Raw genomic sequence first — 13,659 nt, 5'->3', positions numbered from 1 at the left:
GAGATTGTCAAAGACAAAAGCATCAAAGTTATACCACAGTTAATCACATTTTGGGACAAGCATATTATACTAAGAATGACAGTTGTGCTCTCAAGAAAGTGCTCAAAGAAAGGATGGTGACTCAACATAAAAGTAGAAGATTGACCCTTCACAGAGGAAGCAGGGGTTAGCATGCGCTAGAGCTTTTCATTTTTAAAACAGGAGTAAAATTGTTTTGAGAGGTGTTTGTTGTTGTCAACGAATGGTAATGGATACTCCAACTACCTAGTCAACCAGACTTTCAAGAGCGGCTCCCATGAAGGACGTTATTTCTACCAGCAAGGTAGATCATCCGTCTTCTCTTTTGTTTACACATGTACTTTAGTTTTATTATGGGTGACACTCCTCCCAACCTTTGCTTACACAAGCCATGGCTAACCGAATCCTCGGGTGCCTTCCAATCAATCTCATACCATGGAGGAGTGTCTATTTGCAAAATTAAGTTGCTTACTGATGAATCAGGGCAAAACATGTGAAGAGAGTGAAGTTTGATTAATTGGGGCTGGGAACCCCGTTGCCAGCTCTTATTATGAAAGTCTGTCAAAAGTAAATGACAAGGTTGAAAGATAAGCACCACATACTTCCTCATGAGCTATAAAACATTGACACAAATTGAGAAGCATTTTGAAGGTTTAAAGGTAGCGCATGAGAATTTACTTGGAATGGTTTGAAATGCCATGCATAGGTATTTATGGTGGACGCTTTGGAATAACTTGGTTTTCAGGGGTTTGGAAGCACGAGCAGCGTTCCCGCTCAGTACAAGTGAAGGCTAGCAATAGACTGGGGAGCGACAATCAAGAGAGCAGTAACCGTCATAATCATGCTTGCGGCAAAATAAATTAACGGAGGCATAAAAGTGATACAAGAACTCTGAGGCAAAGTAAATCATCGAGGCTTAATTGACTTTTGTTCAGTCATATGCATGCGTGAGCATGTGCCAAGTCGATTCAAATGAATTGTTCAGAGGAGGATACCACAATGTCATACCTATTTATGAATAAAACAATGCAAGCAAACATCTATGACATGCTACTCATATTAATAAACTGGAGCTAAACATGAGAGATCATGAACTACTAGACTTTCTTAAATGACATATACCTCACATGAACCAACTAAGAATGCTCACATGGATGAGTATATGTACAAAAATGAAAACAAATAGAGTTCATACCAGCCTCTCACCACAGTCGAATTGTCGTAGATCGTCATTATTGCCTTTCACTTGTGTAGCTTGAATAATATGGAATGAAAACCACGGTCCAGCCACCAAAGACCATTGAACTCCATAATGAACTTTACAAAACCAAAGAAGAACAGCAAATATTTTTGGTGTTTTCGAATTGGAAACAAGAACAAGAGGAAACAAGCAAACAAAGCAAAATCTTTTTGGATTTTCTTATAGCAAACCAACGATAGCAAATAAAGCAAAATAAAAGCAAGAAACCAAAATAAGCAAATGGTGAAGAGAAACAACAGAAATATTTTTGGTCTTTTTGTGTTTTAGGAAAGAAACAAAGCAAAAACAAGAAAATGAAAACTAGAAGAGTTACATAAACACAAAGCAGCAGGAATTCGTCAAACTTGACAGCAGTAGTAATCGATTTTTATGAAATTCTTCCGCTGCCCAGCTCGAAAAGTGTTCAAGTAATGAAAGTTAGATAACAACCTGGGGAACATGCAAAAAAATTGGCTTCCCAAAATAACATTCTGGCTGTTTTTGAGAATTTTTTGGTATCAGTCCAGAATCTGTTTTCAGGCAGCACTTCCCCAAGTATCATCTCCCTCTTATTAGAAAACCACTTTAAGAAACTAAACAAGTATGTACAAGTATCTAGCAACTATAGTATGCAGAGAATGAGTGATGCCGGTATACCTCCCCCCAAGCTTAGGCTTTTGGCCTAAGGGGAGTTCAACCCCAGCGAGGGTCAGGGTTCCACGCCGGTGGATCATACATGGCGTAGTCATAATAAGGTCCCGGTGCAGAAGAAAAGGGTGAAGACTCCATATGCCCAAAATGTTGATGCGAAGAACTTGCTGCATCGGATGACGAGTCGAGGTGTTCCTCGGCCTCCTCCGTGCCATCTCTTGCCTGATGGCCATCCCCCTCTATGTATGCATTCAGTTCACCTTCCGTGACTGACCAATCCCTCCTGGAATCAAGGTTAAACAGAACAGGTGCAGGCAATCCTACTAGTCTTTCAGTTTTCTTAGTTGTTCTCCAAGTTTTCTTGTAAAATGTTATCTTATAAGACAGGTTACTCAAATTAGACAAATAAGAAACAAATTCATGTTTAATCATGGAGACTATGTCAAGTTTCTCTATGGAGAGTTGAATATCAAGATGGTGAGGTTCTACACCGTGCATAGCTAATAAACGAGAGGCGATGAGACCTCCACAAATTCCTACCTTCTCACGGTTAGTAGCAAGTCTATAGGCTATCAAAGCACCCAAATTATAAGTCCTATCACCTTGCAATGCAGCAGCTAGAAAATCCAAATCTTGGATAGATAACTTACTTGCATTCTTTCTAGCAAGAACGCACTTGGTGATGAAATAAGCAAAGTAACGAATAGCTGGGAGTTGAATACTGCTAATTTTACCACTATCCTCTGAGAAGCTTCTCCCTTGACAAATCATCTTGTAGAGACTCAAGAGCTCCTGCGGCAGTCCTCTAATCTTCTCGCATGATCCCCATTGTGGCACTCTAATCGCTGCACAAAAGTCATCGAAAGGCAAGTTGATAGTTTTATTATAAATTTTGTACCGAACCATGGGGTTAGATTGAGACCAATTGAATTCAAAATCTTGCACCACTGACATGGTCAGCTTTGCATATTGGTAAGGTTCACCAACAACAAAACCTTCCAACCCTGCATTGGATAATCAGATTTTGAACATCCCGCAAGATTCCTGCACTTCTCATAAAATCAACGCACGGGTAGTAAGAGGAGTATACTCCCTCTTCGCGGTGAACTCTCATAACTTGTTGCACCTTGATTCTTGTTGATTTAGTTGATGCCTATTCCACTCCATTTTCTGAAATTTTTCAACAATCATTATAAAATTTGATTTGGTGACATATAATTGAGGGAAACTACTATAGAGACTTGGTAGAGTACTAAGCATGCATCAAAACTAGTTTTTACAACTTAGAACAAGCATGCAAGCTCACTAAACATGTTACCTACAGCAGAAAAATATTCAAGATATACTCAACCAAACAAAATTCTACTTGGATAATCGGAGGAGTCACATACCGAAGAGCAAATGTGCCAAATTTCAGACAGAAATCTGGGCTGAGCAAAGAGATCGAGAAATCTTGAGCTCTTGAGCAGAAACGCGAGTGAGAGAAAGCTGGTGCGAGTTTTTTCGGGAGAGAGAATGAGATGGGAGAAAGAGATGAAGTAGTGGGGCAAGGAGGGGCCCACACAACAGGGTGGCGCGCCCCCCTTGCTGGCCGCGCCGGCTGGTGGGGTGCCACCCTGGGGTGCCCCACTGGTCATCCCTAGGTGCTCCCAGGTGCCTCTTCGAAAAATAAGACGAACGGTATAATTTTTGTAAATTTTTGAAAACTTTGAAAAATGCACATTTCTAGGTATTAAATTTATTATTACTGGGCAGAAAAAGATTTTGAAATCTCTATACAACTAAGAACTTTGCAAAACAAAAATACTACAACAAGTAGAACAAGTGTAGGAAGAAAGAGATGTTGTTTAGTTCCTCTATGCATATAAAATGAATTTGTTAACAAGGTTGATCAAGTCTTGCCACCAAATAAATTTTACATAGCATAAGAAGAAATAAACCTCAAATCAATCATGTTACCTTGAATTGTATTGATATGGATCCAATCATAATATTTTGATATCCTTGTTTACGCTCATATATAGTACAATCAATAACTCCCACTTTGATAGTTCTCACATTAGAAATTGTATTAACTCGACATACTTTATCAGTCCTCTTGGGGAAATAAACGGTATGTTCCCTTGTCATCGACATTGAAAGTAACTTTTCCTTTATTGCAATCAATAACAGCCCCTGCGGTGTTAAGAAAAGGTCTCCCAAGAATAATAGACATATTATCATCTTTAGGCATTTCCAACACAACAAAATCAGTTAATATCAAGCAGTTATTAGTAACTTGAACAGGAACATTTATATAAAGTCTCTTATAAAGAGAAAAAGGCATAACACTAACACCTGCTCCCAAATCACATAGAGCAGTTCTAACATAATTATTCTTAATAGAACAAGGAATAGTCGGTATACCTGGGTCGCCCAACTTCTTTGGAACCTTGCCATTGAAAGAGTAATTAGCAAGCATAGTGGAAATCTCCTCATTAGGAATTTTCCTTTTGTTAGAGACAAAATCTTTCATATACTTTGAATAAGGAGGCAATTTAATAGCATCAGTCAAAGGGATTTGCAAGAATAAAGGTTTCATCCAATCACAAAATTTATTATAGTGTTCTTCTTCCTTTGATTTTAGTTTCTTAGCAGGAAAAGGCATTTGCTTTTGAACCCACGGTTCTCTTTCATTACCATGTTTCTTAGCAATAAAATCTTCTCTAGTGTACTTTTTATTTTTAGCATGCTTTTCAGGTTCATCTTCAACCTCTTCTTTATCAGAAGCATCATTCTTATCATTATCTTTATCATGTTCATTACCACTTTCAGCTTCAGCATCAGAAATAGAAATACTATTAGGATCATTAACAGGCTCAGAGGATTCTACAACAATTTTATGTTTCTTTTTCTTTTTCGTAGAAGGAGCACTAGTTTCAATCCGTTGAGAATCTTGTTCAACTCTTTTGGGATGCCCCTCAGGATATAGAGGATCCTGAGTAGAAACACCGCCTCTAGTTGTTACTTCATACGCATTTTTTCTTTAGAACTATTTTTTAACAAGTCATTTTGCACTTTAGTGAGTTGATCAATTTGAGTTTGAATCATATGAAAATGTTTAACAAGCATCTTAACATCATTGGAGGTTCTCTCCACAATATCATGCAAATTACTAATAGCTTGAGAATTTTCCATTAAATGATTTTCTACTCTCATATTAAAATTTTCTTGCTTAACAATATAATTATCAAACTCATCTAAGCATTGAGCAGGAGGTTTTGAATACGGAATATCTTCCCTAGTAAAGCGTTGAAGAGAGTTTACCTCAATCATGGATGAAGGGGGAATTATCTTGCATAAATCTTCTATGGGAGGTAAGTTCTTCACATTTTCAGATTTAATACCTTTCTCCTTAAGAGATTTTTTGTCTTCCCTCATATCTTCATCATTTAATTTAATCAAACCCATCTTCTTCAATATCGGCGTCGGGACTGGTTCAGGTGTAGTCCAATCATCATGATTCCGGCCTATTTTAGCCAATAATTCTTCAGCTTCGTCTGGAGTTCTTTTCCTGAAAACACAACCAGCACAACTATCCAAATATGCTCTAGACTCAATAGCTAGTCCACTATAAAATATATCAAGTAAATCATGCTTTTCCAAATCATGTCCAGGTCGAGCTCTGATAAGAGAGGAAAATCTTGCCCATGCTTCAGGCAATTTCTCTCCATCTTCCTGGTCAAAGCTATAAATTTTCTGCAAAGCAATATGTTGAGCACTAGCGGGAAAGTATTTCTGAAAGAAAACATCAAGCAAACCACTTGGACTATCAATAGAACCAGGAGGCAAACTATTATACCAAGTTTTAGCATCATGCTTTAATGAGAAAGGAAAAATTTTAGCAACAAAATAAGTACGCATCTTGACATCATCAGAAAACAAGCTACTCAAAGTAGAAAGTTCATTCATGTGTTCTACAGCACTTTCTTTTTCAGTACCACAAAAAGGTGTTTTCTCAACAATAGATATATGAGATAAATCAAGAGAAAAATCATAATCCTTATCCTTAATGCTTATAGGAGATGTGGCAAATTTGGGATCAGGAGACAGCTTATATCTAACAGTATGTTGTGCAAGGAACTTTTTAATTTTTCTTGCATCAGTAGTAGCATTGCATTTATCAATAAAATCATCATCAAGTTCCACATAATCCTCATCAGGATCATCACTAGAGTATTCAACAGACTCAGGTGAATTAACAGGTGTAGCAGCATTTTCATTAGGAGTTTCAGTATTTTCAATTTGTCTAGACCTAGCAATTGTAGCATCTAGAAAAGATCCTAACGAAACACTATCATCAAGCACAGCAGAAGCATCATCAAAATTATAAGAGTTTTCAGATTCAGCAGAAGTACCAGCAAGTGAAGCTTGTGGTGGTGAAACAAGTTGACTTATCACAGATGGTGAATCAAGAGCAGCAGAGGTACTCAGAGTTGTACCTTTTCTTGTAGTGGATGGTAATATGGCGACTTTAGGATCGCGAGATTTACCCATGATGGAGAATTTGCAGCAAACAATATCAATCCAAGTGAACTTCCAAATAAAGCTATGCTCCCTGGCAACGGCGCCAGAAAATAGTCTTGATGACCCACAAGTATAGGGGATCGCAACAGTCTTCTCGGGAAGTAAAACCCAATTTATTGATTCGACACAAGGGGAGACAAAGAATACTTGAAAGCCTTAACAGCGGAGTTTTCAATTCAGCTGCACCTGGAAACAGACTTGCTCGCAAGAGTTTATCAGTAGTAACAGTTTTATAGCAGTAGCAGTAGTAAAATAACAGCAGCAGTGTAACAAAGACAACAGTAGTGATTATAGTAAACAGCAGGATTAAAATACTGTAGGCACAGGGATGGATGAACGGGCGTTGCATGGATGAGAGAAAATCATGTAACAATCAAAGCAGGGCATTTGCAGATAGTAATAAAACGGTGTCCAAGTACTAAACAATCCATAGGCATGCGTTCCGTATATAGTCGTACGTGCTCGCAATGAGAAACTTGCACAACATCTTTTGTCCTACCAGTCGGTGGCAGCCGGGCCTCTAGGGAATCTACTGGAAATTAAGGTACTCCTTTTAATAGAGCACCGGAGCAAAGCATTAACATTCTGTGAACACATGTGATCCTCACATCACCGCCTTCCCCTCCGGTTGTCCCAATTTCTGTCACTTTGGGGCCTCGGGTTCCGGACAGCGACATGTGTATACAACTTGCAGGTAAGATCATAAAACAATGAATATCATCATGAAACAATAACATGTTCAGATCTGAGATCATGGCACTCGGGCCCTAGTGACAAGCATTAAGCATAACAAGTTGCAGCAATATCATCAAAGTACCAATTACGGACACTAGGCACTATGCCCTAACAATCTTATGCTATTACATGACCAATCTCATCCAATCCCTACCATCCCCTTCAGCCTACAGCGGGGGAATTACTCACACATGGATGGGGGAAACATGGCTGGTCGATGGAGAGGCGTCGGTGGTGATGATGGCGATGATCTCCTCCAATTCCCCGTCCCGGCGGAGTGCCAGAACGGAGTTTCTGGTCCCGAGACGGAGTTTCGCGATGGTGGCGGCGTTCTGGATGGTTTCTGGCGACTTCGACTTCCCGTCTCGCGTTTTTAGATCGAAACCCTTAAATAGTCCAGAGGGGGGCGTCAGAGGCTGGCCGAGGCAGCCTCACAGTAGGGCGGCGCGCCCCCCTCCTAGGCCGCGCCGGCCTAGTGTGTGGGGGCCCTGGGCCTCCCCCAGGCCTGCTCTTCTAGCTCCGTGAATCTTCTGGAAAAATAAGCCCTTTGACAAAAATTCCGGGGATTTTCCCGAAAGTTGAATTTCTGCACAAAAACGAGACACCAGGGCAATTCTGCTGAAAACAACGTTAGTCCGTGTTAGTTGTATCCAAAATACACAAATTAGAGGCAAAACAATAGCAAAAGTGTTCGGGAAAGTAGATACGTTTTGGATGTATCAGGGCCCGAGGGGGAGTTAGGGCAACTGCCTCATTCCCCCCGTGTCCCTCTCCTTCCACTCGACGACCCAGCCGCCGCCGCTGCCCCAGCCCTCCGGCCACCGTTTCGAGCTCCCCTTCCTCCCCTGGTCGGCTGGACTCAGGCTGGCCACCCTCCTCCATGGCTTCATCCTCCGGTGAGCTTCTCCTCCCTCTCTCTCTCCCTCTCTAGACTGGGTAGACCTGGCTAGAAGAAAGATAGGTGGACGATTTGCTTCGTAGATTTTGCCATAGAGGTAGATGATCTCTTGCATCACGTGATGAAAGTTTGAGAAACAATGTGTGAGCTTGCAGCAGATCTAGCCTTATCCAGTTTTGACCGGCACTGCCGGCCAATCCTCAGCGTCACTGCCGCTGGGCCGGCACTGCCGCCCTCTGCGCCTCGGCACTGCCGGTTGGGCCGGCACTGCCGCCCATACCTCCCCGGCACTGCCGGCGATGCTGCAGCCAGAACTCCTCTAGCCTCTACAATTGTATTTCAAACACTTCATTCGCAATGCACTGACTGTCAGTTTTTCTTGCATTTAGTGTACCTTATCATATTTCCCTCTATCCCTTGCTATCTCAGGTGCAGGTGGTTCGCTCCTTGAGAACTTGGGCAAAAGAGCTGTCCCGACAGATTTTGAAGCTGAGATCTTACCAGTTAAGAAGACGTCTCGTCGGGAGAAGGGAGTGGCTGAAACTAAACCTCGCCACCTCATCATCAAAAGGCTGCGAGGCACACCCGTTGGGAAATGGCCGGATCATGAGTATGCTCGGCTGCGGTAGACAAACATCTATATCACTCCCAAGGCCACCAACTGTTCTGAGTTGTTCTGGACTAAATATCAAGAGAAGACCTATAATGATCTCTATGTTGAGGCTACATATCGACTTGCTCCCTTGCACTATATTAACTTTGCTCACATGGACAAGCATGCTCAGTATTTTGCAGAAGCTCGGGAGGTTTGTGATCAACTTGGTCTCATTCCATTGATGCAGTTTCACCACCCATACTCTGTCGATATCATTGGACAATTATTTGCCACGGTGTATGTCGAGGGTACTCCTCGGCAATGACCTCCGTTTGGGGCTTAGGGTAGATGGAATCCTGTAGGCTGACACGAGACATCGGTTATCAAACAAGCGGAGAGAGCGATTTACCCAGGTTCAGGGCCCTCGATGAGGTAAAACCCTTACGTCCTGCCTGTCTGATCTTGATTATGAAAATATCGGGTTACAATGGGGTGCCGAAGGTTTCGGCTGTGATCTCGTCGAGAGGCTAAGTTCTGCAGGGACCTAGCTCTAGACTTATGGTGGCTAAGATTGATAAGATTGCGCGTGTCCTCGGCAGCCCCTCTCCTGGCCCTTATATAGGGAGCCAGGTCTCAAGAGATCTGTCCGGGTACGACTAGGTTACAAAGGGTCCTAGTCCTAAACTTTCCTTGTATTCTTCGTTTCTTCGTCTTGTTCTTCAAGGAATCTTCTTCGGCACCGACGTAGTGGCCCACCTTTCCATCGAGTGTCTTCATGGGCCTCTAGTTGGGCCGCATGGGATAGCGCAATAGCAGTTACCCGAAGGGTAATGCCCACGTCAGTAGCCCCCGAGTGTCTAGCCGAAGATATTTCGGGTAGAGACTAAAGCATGCCTTCACCGAATTTTCTCCTCTCTTGATAAATCTTGTCCTTCTTGCAACAACATCATCTCCTTCTATTGGGTGCGCGTCCAGCTCTCCCGATGGGAGTAGCCCCCGAGTTTAGGTACGGATGCTTGCAACCGTGCGTAGACTCAAGTTGTGCCACTCGAATGTTTTCTTCTGTCGAAGCTTCTCGCGAATCTTCATAAGTCATCCGATACATTTATATCGGGGCTTCAATTTTCAAATGAGATTTAATGCGTAAAGGATATCGAGTAGCGTGCCCAGCTTTGCTGGTTAACTGCCGATGGCAAAACGACGCTACCCTACACAGAATCAAGTCACCGGGCATGATCCTGGAGTGCAAAAAAGTTTCGTCGGGTGCGCAATCAGCACTCCCGATGGGAGTAGCCCCCGAGTCTGGTCACGGATGCTTGCAACCGGGTGCAGACTTAGGCCAAACGATTCGAATAATTCAACCTTTATCGGGTGCACTACTAGCGCTCCCGATGGGAGTAGCCCCGAGTCGAGGTACGGATGCTTTGCAACCGTGCGTGGACTCAAGTTGATCCACTTGATGGTTTTAACTTTTCTTCGGATGCTTCAAGCGGACTCGACACCATTCATGACATCATTGATGACGTTGCCACTGCTGTGGTTTGATTGACGAGACGTGACCTGATGGGCCCACCCTACTTCTGCGCGGTCAGTTTTAGGAAATGACTAGTGCTTGTGCATTGACCGAGGCGCCTCCTCGATTTCTCCATGTAGTGGGAGTAATGGGCCACCGGTTCTGTTTTCCTTATAGCGACACGTGTACGACTGGATATTTGTCCACCTCCCACGATAGCTTTGGAGTTATGGCCACGATTCCCCAACAGCTCATGCTATAAATAAGGGGTCTTCCCATTATTTTTACTTTTCACGCCTCCATACTGCTCATCTTCTTCCTCAGCCTTTTCGCTCACCTTCGTTCCTACTCTCAAGAACTCTAGACGCCATGGGCAAGAAGAAAGGAACCGGCGAGGCAGGTTCTGCCTCAGGCGTGAGCAAGGTCAGCCGTGATTGGTTCGCCTCCACCATTTCCAATCGCGAGGTGAACAAGCTGCGCACCCTTGGTTTCATATCATCATCCGATAACGACATTCATCTCCCAGGTCCATCTTCTCGCCCAAAGCCTCCTAAAGGCTTCACTGTTATGTTCGTCGCCTTCTTATTTCGCGGGCTTTCTATTCCTGCCCACGAATTTCTTCGTTCCCTTCTCTTTTTCTATGGGATTCAGCTCTGGCAGCTAACCCCAAATTTCATTCTTCATCTCTCCATCTTTATCACATTATGTGAAGGTTTCCTCGGCATTGACCCCCACTGGGGTTTGTGGAGGAAAATCTTCTATGTCAAATGCCATAATGGCAATGATGGCCCTCCCGTTGTTGGTGGCATCGGCTTTGTTGTTAGAAAGGAGGTCGATTACCTCGATTACTGATGTCTACGCACGCTTCTATTCCTGTAGACAGTGTTGGGCCTCCAAGAGCAGAGGTTTGTAGAACAGCAACAAGTTTCCCTTAAGTGAATCACCCAAGGTTTATCGAACTCAGGGAGGTAGAGGTGAAAGATATCCCTCTCAAGCAACCCTACAATTACGATACAAGAAGTCTCTTGTGTCCCCAACACACCTAATACACTTGTCAGATGTATAGGTGCACTAGTTCGGCGAAGAGATAGTGAAATACAAGTAATATGGATGATTGTAAGTAGTAATTGCAATCTGAAATAAAAATGGCAGCAAGCAAACATGTAACAAAACTTGTTGGAAACGGTGTTTCAATGCTTAGAAACAAGGCCTAGGGATCATACTTTCACTATTGGACACTCTCAACATTGATCACATAACTGAATAAATAAATGCTACTTTCTACACTCTCTTGTTGGATAACAAACACCATTCATTGTGTAGGGCTACAAAAGCACACCTCAAGCCGGAGTAAACAAGCTCCACAACATCCGGAGTTCATATTTAAGTAACCTCTAGAGTGCATAATAGACCGTTGCAATTTAGACCGAGTACTAACATAGCATACACACTGTCAACAATAGCTATGAAAGGGGGAATATATCACATCAATAGTATCATATTAATAGTTAACTTCATAATCTACAAGAGATTACAATCATAACCTACGCCAAGTACTACATGATGCACACACTGTCAACATTACATCATGGAGGAGGAATAGACTACTTTAATAACATCACTAGAGTAGCACATAGATTAATAGTGATACAAAGCTCATGATCACATAAAGATCACATGGGAGAGAGAGATGAACCACATAGCTACTGGTAGAGCCCTTAGCCTCGGGGGAGAACTATTCCCTCCTCATCATGGGAGTCAGCAACGGCGATGAAGATGGCGGCGGTGTCGATGGAGATGACTCCGGGGGCAATTCCCCGTCCCAGCGGCGTGCCGGAACAGAGACTTCTGTCCCCCAAAACGGAGTTTCGCGATGGCGGCGGCATCCCTGGAGTCTTTCTGGAGTTTCATCAATTGGTGTCGAGTTTTTAGGTCACGAGGGGTTATATAGGCGAAGAGGCGGAGTCGGAGGGGCCAGGGGGCTCCCTCCCCATAGGCCGGCGCAGCCAGGAGGGCACCCGCGCGGCCCTGTGGTCTGGGGGCCCTAGGCCTCCTCTCCGGCTCCCCTTCGGTGTCCTGGTCCGTCTCGGTGAAATATGATGTTTGGTCTTTGTCTCGTCGAATTCCGAGAATATTGCCCGAACAGCCTTTCTGGAACCAAAAACAGCAGAAAACAGGAACCGGCACTGTGGCATCTTGTTAATAGGTTAGTTCCGGAAAATGCATAAAATCATTATAAAGTGTGAGCAAAACATGTAGGTATTGTCATAAAACTAGCATGGAACATCAGAAATTATAGATACGTTGGAGACGTATCAAGCATCCCCAAGCTTAGTTCCTACTCGCCCTCGAGTAGGTAAACAATAACAAGGATAATTTCTAAAGTGACATGCTATCATAATCATGATCAATACTATTGTAAAGCATATGAGATGAATGAAGTGATTCGAAGCAATGGTAAAGATAATGACTAAACAACTGAATCACATAGCAAAGATTTTTCATGAATAGTACTTTCAAGACAAGCATCAATAAGACTTGCATAGGAGTTAACTCATAAAGCAATAAATTATTAGTAGAAAGTTTTGAAGCAACACAAAGGAAGATATAAGTTTCAGCAGTTGCTTTCAACTTCAACATGTATATCTCATGGATGTATATCTCATGGATGATTGTCAACACAAAGTAATATGATGAATGCAAATAAGCAAGTATGTAGGAATCAATGCACACAGTTGACACAAGTGTTTAATTCTAAGATAGAAAGAATTAGGTAAACTGACTCAACATAAAGTAAAAGAATGGCCCTTCGCAGAGGGAAGCATGGATTGCTATTTTTGTGCTAGAGATTTTATTTTGAAAACATAGAAACTATTTTGTCAACGGTAGTAATAATTCATATGTGTTATGCATAAGACATCCTATAAGTTGCAAGCCTCATGCATATAATACCAATAGTGCTCGCACCTTGTCCTAATTATCTTGGATTTACATGGATTATAATTGCATAACATATGTTTCAACCAAGTGTCACAAAGGGGTACCTCTATGCCGCCTGTACAAAGGTCCAAGGAGATAGATCGCATTTGATTTCTCGTTTTTGATAGATCTCAACTAAGGACATCCATACCGGGACAACATAGAAAACAGATAATGGACTCCTCTTTAATGCATAAGCATTCAACAACAGATAATATTCTCATAAGAGATTGAGGATTAATGTCCAAACTGAAACTTCCACCATGATACATGGCTTTGGTTGGCGGCCCATTGTTCTTCTCTAACAATATGCATACCCAAACCATTTGATCATGATAAATCACCCTTACTTCAGACAAGACGGACATGCATAGCAACTCACATGATATTCAACAAAGGTTTAATAGTTGATGGCGTCCCCAGAAACATGGTTACCGCTCAACAAGCAACTTATAAGAAATAAG

This window comes from Lolium perenne, chromosome 3, assembly GCF_019359855.2.
Source record: "Lolium perenne isolate Kyuss_39 chromosome 3, Kyuss_2.0, whole genome shotgun sequence".
Taxonomy (NCBI): domain Eukaryota; kingdom Viridiplantae; phylum Streptophyta; class Magnoliopsida; order Poales; family Poaceae; genus Lolium; species Lolium perenne.
This window is presented reverse-complemented; position numbering follows the sequence as displayed.